The 12154-nt window shown below is 49.8% G+C and overlaps 2 pseudogenes across 1 annotated transcript; both read left to right on the forward strand.

The window, feature by feature from the left end:
* The first annotated feature begins 796 nt into the window (after window positions 1-796).
* LOC146357341 (cytochrome P450 1B1 pseudogene) lies at window positions 797-5379 on the forward strand (annotated as a pseudogene). The gene is made up of 2 exons (XR_014789462.1): window positions 797-2459; window positions 4903-5379. The product of XR_014789462.1 is annotated as a cytochrome P450 1B1 pseudogene (transcript).
* Window positions 2638-2704, forward strand: LOC146357342 (U6 spliceosomal RNA; annotated as a pseudogene).
* Window positions 5380-12154: the final 6775 nt, after the last annotated feature.

A 12154-nucleotide genomic window follows, 5' to 3' on the forward strand; every position in this document is an offset into this window, starting at 1 on the left:
GTCCAACACAGCTGGAAGACACCAGGTTAGGGAAGGCTGCTGCAAGATGTCCCGCAGCCAAAATGCCTACTGGGTCTTCCCCATTTCAGTGCCAGGAAAAGTCAGGCTTCTGGTCAAGTAACTGCAGTTCAGCGCCAACCCCCCTCCCACCCAGGGGCATCTCAGCGTGATGAGTGTGGCGACAATGCAGAGGAGCCAAATGGCTATGAAAACCCCACATCTTGGACTTGAGTCATGCTGGCATGTGCTCCTCCTCCACCACCACCCCAGCCACCAGTCCCTGGCCAGTCACGAAAGCAGCCGCATGTCCAAGGCAGCCAAAGGTGCCTGGCAGAGTCCAGGAGCTCTCACACTCCCCCCTCCCCCCTCCCGTGCTGCGGGGATCAGGCTGTCTTTGGCAGAGGGAAGTCTTTGGAAAGTTGCACACATTCCTGGTGCGAAGGATCAATCTGCTGTTTCAGTTCTCTCTAGGAGGAAAGCACGGAATGGCTGCGCACGGGGAGGGGGGGATTCTGGGGCCACCACGGGGGGGGGAGGAGGAGGGGCGTTCAGCCCCCTTCCCAGACGGCTTATAAAGCGGGACGGGCATCCTCCGAGCTCCTCAGAGCAGAGCCAGGAGACATCCTGGAGAGGGGCGGGGCAAAAGGACTCTGGTTCGAGGGTCCCTCACACGCGCTCGGCATTCCAGCAGAGGGGGGCTCCCGCTGAGTGAGGGTCTCCCTGAGAACCGAGGCCAGCACCCTCCTCTCCCCCAGGAGAGGCCGCAAGGGCAACGGAGCCGGGCCCCAGGCCACCCATGGGCGAACGCGGCGGGAGCCCGGACGGGGAGTCCGCAGCAGGAGCCGCGCTCCTCAAGAGCGCCGTCCAAGCGGCTCTGCTGGCCTCCTGCGCCCTCCTGCTGTACCTGTGGGCGAGAAGGGCCCCGAGGGCGCCGGGCAAGAGCCTCCCGGGCCCCGTCGGCTGGCCGCTCGTGGGCAACGCGCTGCAACTGGGCCGCCTGCCGCACCTCACCTTCTGCGAGCTGGCGCGGCGCTACGGCGCCGTCTTCCAGCTGCGCCTGGGCATGCGCGCCGTCGTGGTGCTGAACGGCGAGGCGGCGATCCGGCAGGCGCTGGTGCAGCAGGGGGGGCCCTTCGCGGGCAGGCCCGACTTCCCGTCCTTCCACCTGGTGTCCGGGGGCAAGAGCATGGCCTTCGGGCGCTACACGGCGCGCTGGCGGGCCCAGCGGCGGGTGGCGCACGGCGCGCTGCGCGCCTTCTCGACGGCCAACACGCCCAGCAAGCGGCTCTTCGAGCAGCACGTGGCGGCCGAGGCGCAGGAGCTCATCGACGAGCTGGTGCGGCTGAGCGCGGGCGGCGCCTACGCCAACCCGGCGCCGCTGCTCACCGTGGCCAACGCCAACGTGATGTGCGCCCTCTGCTTCGGGCAGCGCTACAGCCACGGCGACGGCGAGTTCCGCGCGCTGCTAGGCCGCAACGACCGCTTCGGGCAAACGGTGGCGGCGGGCAGCTTGGTGGACGCGCTGCCCTGGCTGCAGGCCTTCCCCAACCCGGTGCGCAGCGTCTTCCGCGACTTCCAGGCGCTCAACCGGGAGCTGCACGACTTCGTGCGCGCCAAGGTGGCGCAGCACCGGCGCACCTTCCGACCCGGGGCGCCCCCGCGCCACATCAGCGACGCCATCCTGGACTGCATGGAGCACGGGCCCGGGGCGCAGCAGGGCCTGGCGGGCGACTACGTCGAGGGCACGCTGTCCGACCTCTTCGGCGCCGGCCAGGACACCACCTCCACGGCCCTGGCCTGGGTGCTGCTGCTGCTGCTCAAGCACCCGCTTCTGCGACGGCAGCTGCAGGCCGACCTGGACCGGGTCGTGGGGCGCGGCCGGCTGCCGACGGCCGACGACCGCGCCTCGCTGCCTCGCCTGGAAGCGTTCCTTTACGAGACGCTCCGCTACAGCAGCTTCGTGCCCGTCGCCATCCCGCACGCCACCACCGCCGACGTGCTCCTCGACGGCTTCCGCATCGCCGAGGGCACCGTGGTCTTCGTCAACCAGTGGTCGGTCAACCACGACCGGCTCCGCTGGAAAGACCCGCACGTCTTCGACCCCGCGCGCTTCCTGGACGCCCGGCAGGAGTGCTTCGACCGGGACCGCGCCTCCCGGGTCATGATCTTCTCGCTGGGCAAGAGGCGCTGCATCGGAGAGCAGCTGGCCAAGCTGCAGCTCTTCCTCTTCACCGCCACCCTCTTGCACCAGTGCGACCTGGAGGCCAGCCCCGCCGAGGAGCTCACCATGGGCTGCGAGCACGGGCTGGTTCTCAGGCCGCTGCCCTTCTCCGTGGCAGTGTCGAGGCGAGGCGCTCCCCAGAGCGGCGCGGACGGAGAGAGCCGAGGAAGAGCCGCCGCCTGCCCGTCTTAGCTGGCGCCAGCGCGCTGCCTCCCGGGAGACGCGCCTGTAGCTCTAGGTAAGCGCAGCCGACGCGGCTTCGGGAGGCGAACAGCCGCGCTCTGGCCGGGGGAAGTAGATGCCTTCCCCCGCCGCAAAGCCAGCTTTTGGTCCTGCTCCCGCGGCTTGAACAGCGGCTTGGCCCGCAGGCATTCAGAGGCCATGACGCAAATCTGTCCGCTGTGGGAAGTTCTAACCTGCTGCTTGGGCAGCACATACACTAAAATTGGAAGGATACAGAGAAGATCGGCATGGCCCCAGCGCTTGGCCCTGCTGCTTTCCGCGCAGCCCCAAGCTACTGTTGAAGGCGCAGGAAAAGGCTGGCCTGGTGTTTGTTTTTCCTCTAGTCTGCAACCTAAAGCAAGCAGCTTAACTGAGCATCCGGTATCTTCTGTATCAGCCTTCCCCAACCCTCCCCAGCCCTGTAGAAGGGTTGGACTGCAACTCCCAGAATCCCCCAGCTATGCTGGCTGGGGATTCTGGGAGCTGTAGTCCAACCCATCTGGAGGGCACCTGGTTTGGGACGGAAGTTCTGTATGGTAAGATGTAGCAAGGGCATCCAATCAGACTTTCCTAAGGCGTTGTGGCCGACATGAGAGACATCAGTTATTTTGGTAGAGGTGTAAGGAATGGCCATCTGTGACTCTCTGTGGGACTGTGAAGTTCTGAAATTTTAAAAAGCCTCTTTGAAACAGGCCAGCCTTATAAATGCCCTAGGCACACACTCTCGTTCGCCAGCAAGAAAGGGCTCCCCAGCCGGTTCTTCCATCCTCCAGATCATTTTTGACAAGACATTTGTCACTTACCGGTACCACTGATCCATATAGGGGTCTACCCAAATGGGGGTCTAGGGCCCGTTTATGTGACATATTATTTTCACGGAAAGTAATCCTGTGGGGGAAATGTCATATAAATGATCACACTGACAGTAATGTATTTAGTGGCGTATACGTGTGCTGAGAAGCCACAGCTGGCTTTGTCTGCCCGGCACCTGCGCCCTGCGCGTGCATTCAGTAGAAGGGACAAGCGTAGTTTTGTATGCCTTCCATATTGCACATTTACTACCTTTGAAGCAGCCTTAAGTTATACAGACCAAGAGAAAGAGGCAGCCTCTACCTGGGGGAGGCAGGAGCAGTTTCTCTGTACACCACTGTAGAGCACTACGACTGCCAAGAGGTAACCTTGTGACTGCCATCCCACAGGTTTCTAACAGGGCAAGACAAAAGCCCTGATTCAGGTGTTTGAGGTAGTGTATATCTAATGCGTGAGCAGGGACATGTGGGATGAGCTTGCTAGCGCTGTGTGTGTGTGTGTGTGTCTCACACACACACACACCAGTCACCATCCTTGTTGCCTTCCACAAGTTGGGGAGCAACTGCATGCAGTGGGGAGTCTTTTCTAATTGTGTGGGCTCCCCACACAATATGGAACCTTGAATGTCCAGGCTTCCAAATCACATGGGGGGCCTATGTGAGTAGAAAAGAACATGAGAAGAGCCATGCTGGGTCAGACCAAAGGTCCATCTAGTCCAGCATTCTGTTCACAGTGGCCAACCAGGTGCCCACAGTAAACCCACAAGCAGGTCATAGGACTGGTAGCCATTGATAGCCTCATCCTGCATTAATTTTTCTAATCCCTCCATTGGGTTTCTGATGCACGCATGTGACAATTATGTCTGGAGCCTTGCCAGCTATGGGAGGGAGCTGTTTTGGAAAAGTGGCTGGTAGAGACAGGATTAAGACACTCAAGGATGAGCAGAAAGTAGATCTTCAGATGTTTTGGACTTCAATTCCCAGCATTTGTGCCCACTGGCCATGCTGGAGATCTGCCTTCTGCCAACCCCTAGATTAAGTAATGCTCCCCTACGACTTCTCTGCTCCAAATCAACCTCACTTGAGGTTATTATTCCATAGAAGCAGCTGCTAGTAGGGTTATGCTACCCATTTTTGTGTGGTGTGTGTAGACCAGCCTTCCCCAACCTGGTGCCCTCCAGGTGTGTTGGACCACAACTCCCAGAATGCTGACTCAGGGGTGATGGAAGTTGTAGTCTAATACATCTGGAGGGCACCAGGTTGGAGAAGGGCAATGTAGACCTATTCCTCCTGCTAAATGCTTGACAAAGCTTCCTTGATGTTCCTTAGTATATCACCCAGATAGCAACAATGTCCTGTAGTTGCCTTTCCTCAAGCATAGAAGTGAGTGCTCCTAGTGACTTTGTCACTTCCCATTAAAGCGGAACTAAATACAGATGTGCCTGTACAGTGCACAGTTCTGGCAGCACCTTCGATGCTTGCCAGCAATTAGGAAATGCTTTGGCTGTATTCCTTCGCTTTGGCCTGCGGGGGAGAAACTGGCCTTTTTCTGTTATCCATCAGAGGTTCCTACCTGGAAACTCAACCCAGTATGACCAGCTGTTTAATAAATTTTGCCAGACGATTGATCAGAAATTGCATCCATGATAGGGAGAGGGAAGAAGAGCATGAGTCCAGCTTAACTCCCACACTCACTTTGAAGAAGAATGGCATTTGGAGGACTGTGGGACGAGTATTGTGTAAGCCAGCCCTATGCTTTGGAAGAAGTGCAGGAGTGAGTGTGAACTGAATTGCACATTGCATTGCACAGTGGCCTGTTTCAGTGAAAGTCAAATCTGCATCTGCCTGCTTCCTCTTTGCTTCCAAGAGACTTAACTTGCACAGCAGTTTCTTCGTTGCAGCAGGCTAGTAAGCCATATATTCATAGAGGGTGAGGTTTTTAAGCCTGAATAATACAGCATATATTTGAATCTAGCATTGGGCATTTCCCTTATTCCTAAATTTGGGTGAAGATACTGTTTCCGTAGATGACACTTTTTGTATTCTTTTGTAATAACACTCAAGGAATGCTTACTTAATATTTTTTTTAAATGTGACTATGTCATCTCTTAATAAAGATTTTGTCACAGTTGTTTGCATTCTTGTGGGGGGATAAGGAGAGGAACATAAGCGTGCCACAAACACAAAAGTAGAAGAGCAAGTAACATAGAAAGCACTTCAGAGTATTTACACAGTTTTGTTCCTATTCACTTAATGGAACTTCACGCCTGTAAATAGTTGGATAATTGTCCTAGTATAATGTGTAACTCTTTGCTTTTTTTACACTCTCTCAAATTCCACACTCAGAAAGTATTTATTTAATTTATATCTCGCCTTTCTGCCAAAAAAAAGGCACAAGGTACACAGTGTATTGGATTCAGATTTGAACACTGGAATTCAGAACTGACGTCATAAACACACTGGTTTACTTTGTACAAGTGCTGCACTCTCAGACCTATTTCTCCATATGTAAAAGTGGAATATCACCTAACAGGTATGCACAGGTAAATAAGGCAGACTGTAGAAACTTTTGCATATTAAAGGAATTAATTATTGATTAATCAGCTGCCTACATTAGCTGACTTGACACCACCACCATAAATGCATTGTGGGAATAAGTCCTATTGATTCAAATGGAACTTAGTCCCACAAGACGTGCAGGTTGTAAATTTTAAAACTAGCACATGTTTTGCGACTTTCAAATAAAGAACACTAGCATTATTGTATTTATTTCTACTCCACCTTCTAGCGCCAGCCCACATAAGGCAGTTTACAATAAAACTTATACACAATCGATTGGAATAAATAACATCTAATAAAAATAGTGACAGATAGAATCATTCATATATAGGGATCCAGCAATAAAACGTTTGGTGGAATAAAAAAAGCCCTTACACAAAACAAATACAGAAACTCTTTTTGGCTGACTTGTGATACCAGAAATCAGTTGCTGTTTATTAAACACAGGAAAATGGCTCAATTACATGCAGATCAAGTGATAATTACAGAAATATAAGGGGCAGACATGAATATCCGTTCATAGGACAACTGCGTTTTGATATATCAACTCTGGCCTTTTCACACAACCAAGTATCAGTTGCAGTATCATCATCCACCCATTCCTTTGCTCATCTATAAAGCTTCCAGATGAATAAATGAGGGGAGTTTAAAAATGCACCTGACAGTAAGACTACAACTAGCATAGTTAGGAACATCATTTACTGAGACTTTCCTTTATAGGCAGTAAGAGCAAAGGTTGCGTTAATACCAGTGAAAGTTGACTGGATGGTGCTACTCCATTGCCATTTTGCGGGTAACCCCATGTGCTGCAAGTGTGAACATCAGTGGCATGGTGCCAGCTTTAACACCTGTCAGAGACATTTGTGGGCCCACGAGTTCCTGTCCTGAGCCAATTGTGTAGTAAAGGGTTTAGAGGTGAAGAGAGAAAAAGTGATATGGCGTCTCTTTCAGGGACTGCGAAGAAAAGCTAATTTCTATTAGTAAGACTCCACAATGGTTGAAACCTTACAGAGCACTGCATGCTTCTGTTCTTTGGCACCAACCCAGCAACAATCCTCTTAAGTAATCACATATGACTAAATCTGGAAGCAGCCTGCTAGTGTTCCTTTCCAGTCAGTGGGGGAAGACATCAATGCTCCCTGTGGGTGTCCCCTATGCTTATACATGCTATAGGCATGAGCCAGTTCTTCAGAACTGCCACTGGAGAGAACATCTGTACCCTTTTCACAGCTGAGAAACAGGCAGTTTTTATTTAACACGTTAGTCAGCGAAAGGGCTCCTTTAGAGAAGATTTTTGAGTTACTGTGTGGGAGCCATAATATGACTGAGGAACTTGGTAGTCTGGCAGAGAGCCTCAGCCTTCAAAGAAAACGTCTAGAAACATTTCCTTTAAAAAGCTCACATCGTGGCATAGATTTTGAATATAATGGTGGAGAGAGTTTGATAGGCCGAAGTTAAAAGTAGCATATCCTTAACAAAATACAGTCTCATGCCTCTTTTCTGAAAGCTATTCTTTTGCTTCCCCCTGCTCTGATTCTAGTAGTACCTTATATAATGGCTTAGGCCAGATTGAGACATGAGTAACTGGGCTGGCAGAAGCAGCTGTCCCCACAGCAGCCCCTCCAGCCCCCCTGCCCCAAGCTGCACAGAGGGTTGGGGCACCCTGCTGAATGGGGTAAGCAAGCTATGGTGCAGGGAGAAGGGAATCCCCCCAAATCAGGCAGAGGCACCTTTTGTGAGCAGAGGTCTGCTCAGAGAAGCCTCCACCCAATTTTCTGGGATCCCACTTCTACCTACCTCATTCAACAGGGTGCCCCGAGTAGCATTTTCAGGGGGGCTGGATGGGGCAGAACAGTCTACATCTACCATCCCAGTTGTATACACCTCAATCTAGATCCAACCCATCACTCTTGAAGGGAGCAGGGGTTTCTGGCAGGGCAGGGGGGATTGGTAGACATATGAGCCTTGTGTATGGGAGAAGCAGCTGAATTCTTTTAACATCTCTTAAAAGGATTCTGCAGGTTGCACCTACAGACAAAGCTGAAGCCACCACAGATGCTAGAGACTGGGCGGATTCACATGACATACTAAGCCACCCAGGTGAACAAGCTACACAGTGGGGGTTGTTTGCAGAACAACCTGCAATGTGCCTGACAATTAGGCTTGCCACAGCTTGTTTTCCTCCTCCAATCTATGAATGTGCCCAGCCTCACTCCAGAAATGTGCCTTAATTCTCACAGTGCTTCTCTCCCTCTGACTTGGATGGAGCCCCAGATGCAGCATGAACCGAGTCCTGAGATGGTTGTGTAGAAGAATCTTGTGAGAAGAGGGGTGGTAAGGACTTGCTGGATCCATGGTGCCATATGGAGATCAAATGGCTCTAGAAAGCCAACTGCTAAAGTACCTGCCACAACAGTTTCTTGGTGGAATAAAACTCAAGACCATTACTGGGGAGAATGGATTAGGGTTCGAGAGGCATTGGGGGGAACATTTCATGAAAAAGGGGGTGGTGTTAATATCAGTATCTACCCATTGAACGAAGGGGATGAAGTTTTACATATGACAAGTTAAGGGATTGCAATACATGAGGTCTCAGAAGGATGCAGAAGTTGCTTTTTTCATAAACTGAGATTTCTCCCCAGGATAAGTTGTTTGGGAAACCTTGCTGTAGTGGGGCAGAGGGACAGTGACTTGAAGACACAACTGAAGCTGCCAGGATAAATTCATTTAAGGTCACTGTGCAGATTACACACAGCTGATGCATATGGACAAGGAACAACTACTTTGCTAACAAGTGTGCTGGTGACAAGGCATGGGAGGAGACTGCCAAGGGAGGGCACAGACATGGATGCAACTTGTTGCCAGGCAGATCCAAAACTGTTCATGAGGAGCATTTTCTGCCACTCTTGTCGAGCTGCTCTGTAGCTGATCGCTGCAACCCACAATAAAATTGCTCCCTGGGTTTGAACACCACAACAGCCCATTGTGGGTAAAATAACCTGAAGAATAAGCCATGGGTTGTTGCAGTAGCTTGTGTGCAAAAATTAAGCCACCCTGCCGAAAGCAGTCCGGGTTTGGACAATATGATAACCCACTGTGGCTTGTTTCAAACGACAATCCATGATGGGTTGTCATGTCGTGCAACCCAGTCACTGACTGAAGTGAGAGAGCAAGAAGCTTGTCTTTATCAATTTGTCATTTTCTATTAAGAGAATTCTGCTGGTTTGCAAAACAAGAACACCTCCCGTTTTCCCACTTCATAGGAAGAGAAAGGAAAAAACAAGTTTTGGCTGGAGTCTAAGGTTCAGGAAGGGTGCGGGGAGAAGCTTTATATGTTTTTAATTGGAATTTTGTTTTCTAGCAAAACTATCATTGTAGAAATTATAAAGAGAGTTCTGTTTGTGAATGCAAGTATGTTTATTTTCTTAATGTATCTGGCAAATAAAACAAGTTCTATTTTCTGCAAAATAAGAACTTGAGGTCATGACATGGTGACATAGTAAATGAGTAAAAGCATATAGATTTGGAGTCAGCCAGTAAAAATTATATAATTTGCCTTCCAAAAAGCTTTCGACAAATTCCATCTCCAAAAGCTTTCAAGTAAATGCGGGCCTGGTCTACTTATGCAGAATGAGATGGCACTGGTCTGAGGTGGGAGTGGATTGTATCACTTCAGACAGCAGGTAGGCGATCACATTGCTGAATGTTGCCCTACATTAAAGCTGCTTGCCTATAGAAAATCAGCACAGTTGGCTAGGATAGAACCATTCCCCTTGCCATGCTAATTTTCTCCAGGTGATGACTGATGCCTGTCAATTAACTATCTCAGGTTCTAGGGGGCCAATTTCAGAAACTACCTGAAAGCTAGTTCTATGGGTTACACATTACAGCCTTTCCCAACCTGATTCCCTCTGGATGTTTTGGACTGATGGATGTCTATCAGTCCCCACCAGCACGCCTAACATCTGGAAAGCACCAGGTTGGGGAAGGCTGGCTTACCATTTCTGAAAAATTATTCTATACTAAGAAACGTTACCATTTTTAAGGGAATTACAGGAAACCTCCAAGAATTCCATTAAATTCTGTTGCATGTTTCATTTCAAGGAAAATGGTTACAGATACAGCATAATCAATAACTGCAGATAAATTACCAGCTTAGTGCTCTATAACTGGTATAAATAAAATGCAAGGGAGATCTATAGAGCCTGATATATTGCATTATTTAAAATGGGATTTATCCACCTGTGTCCATCCACCAATGGGACAGATACTGCTTCCTCTGCAGCCTCCCAAGTACCCCCGAAATCTGCTGCAGAGGTTTCAGGGCCCTCTGGAACAGATTTGAAGGGCACAGAGGGGTACAGGGAAAGAGGAAGGGGAAGTCCACTCACACAACATTGGATGTCATCCAGTGATACCAGTTCTTGTTCAGTCGTTCAGTCGTGTCTGACTCTTCATGACCCCATGGACCATAGCACGCCAGGCCTTCCTGTCCTGCACTCTCTCCCGAAGCGTGCTCAAGTTCATATTCATTGCATCGGTGATGCTATCTAGCCATCTCATCCTCTGCTGTCCCCTTCTCCTTTTGCCTTCAGTCTTTCCCAGCATCAGGGTCTTTTCCAGAGAGTTTTCTCTTCGCATTAGGTGGCCAAAATATTTGAGCTTCAGCTTCATTATCTGTCCTTCCAATGAGCACTCAGGGTTGATTTCCTTTAGGATGGACTGATTTGACCTCCTTGCAGTCCAGGGGACTCGTAAGAGTCTTCTCCAGCACCACAGTTCGAAAGCATCAATTCTTCAGCGCTCAGCCTTCCTTATAGTCCAGCTCTCACAGCCATACATTACTACTGGGAAAACCATAGCTTTGATTAGACGGACCTTTGTCGGTAAGGTGATGTCTCTGCTTCTGACTATGCTGTCTAGGTTTGCCATAGCTTTCCTCCCAAGGAGCAAGCGTCTTTTAATTTCATGGCTACAGTCACCGTCTGCGGTGATCTTGGAGCCCAGGAAAGTAAAATCTGTCACTGCTTCCATTTCTTCCCCTTCTATATGCCAGGAAGTGATAGGGCCAGATGCCATGATCTTAGTTTTCTTAATGTTGAGTTTCAAACCAGCTTTTGCACTCTCCTCTTTCACCCTCAACAAGAGGCTCTTTAGATCCTCTTCGCTTTCTGCCATTAGGGTGGTATCGTCTGCATATCGGAGGTTGTTGATAATTCTCCCAGCAATCTTAATTCCGACCTCTGATTCATCCAACCCCGCATTTCTCATGATGTACTCTGCATATAAGTTAAATAAGCAGGGTGACAATATGCAGCCTTGTCGTACCACTTTCCCAATTTTGAACCACTCGGTTGTTCCATGTCTGGTTCTTACTGTTGCTTCTTGACCCTCGTACAGGTTTCTCAGGAGACAGGAAAGGTGGTCTGGTACTCCCATCTCTTCCAGAATTTGCCACAGTTTGTTGTGATCCACACAATCAAAGGCTTTAGCGTAGTCAATGAAGCAGAAATAGATGTTTTTCTGGAATTCTCTTGCTTTCTCCATGATGCAGCGAATGTTGGCGATGTGATCTCTAGTTCCTCTGCCTCTTCGAAACCCAGCTTGTACTTCCGGTAGTTCTCGGTTCGCATACTGCTGAAGCCTAGCTTGTAGGACTTTGAGCATCACCTTGCTGGCATGTGAAATGAGCGCAATTGTGCGGTAGTTTGAACACTCTTTGGCGTTGCCCTTCTTTGGAATTGGAATGTAAACTGACCTTTTCCAGCCTTGCGGCCATTGTTGAGTGTTCCAAATTTGTTGGCATATTGAATGCAGCACTTTAACAGCATCATCTTTTAGGATTTTAAATAGCTCAGCTGGAATACTGTCACCTCCACTAGCTTTGTTGTTAGTAATGCTTCCTAAGGCCCACTTGACTTCACTCTCGAGGATGTCCGGCTCAAGTTCAGTGACCGCACTATCATGGCTATCAAGGACATTAAGATCTTTCCTGTATAGTTCTTCTGTGTATTCTTTCCACCTCTTCTTAATCTCATCTGCATCTGTTAGGTCCCTGCCTTCTTTGTCCTTTATCATGCCCGTCTTTGCACAAAACGTTCCCTTGAGATCTCCAATTTTCTTGAAGAGATCTCTAGTCTTTCCCATTCTGTTGTTTTCCTCGATTTCTTTGCATTGTTCATTTAAGAAGGCCTTCTTGTCTCTCCTTGCTATTCTCTGGAAATCTGCATTCAGTTGGATATATCTTCCCCTTTCTCCCTTGCTTTTCGCTTCTTTCCTCAGCTACTTGTAAAGCCGCATCAGACAGCCACTTGGCTTTCTTGCATTTCTTTTTCTTTGGGAT

Source organism: Heloderma suspectum, chromosome 1 (assembly GCF_057233095.1).
Source record: "Heloderma suspectum isolate Gila_16-S chromosome 1, 16-S_ref, whole genome shotgun sequence".
In the NCBI taxonomy this organism is placed as follows: Eukaryota; Metazoa; Chordata; class Lepidosauria; order Squamata; family Helodermatidae; genus Heloderma; species Heloderma suspectum.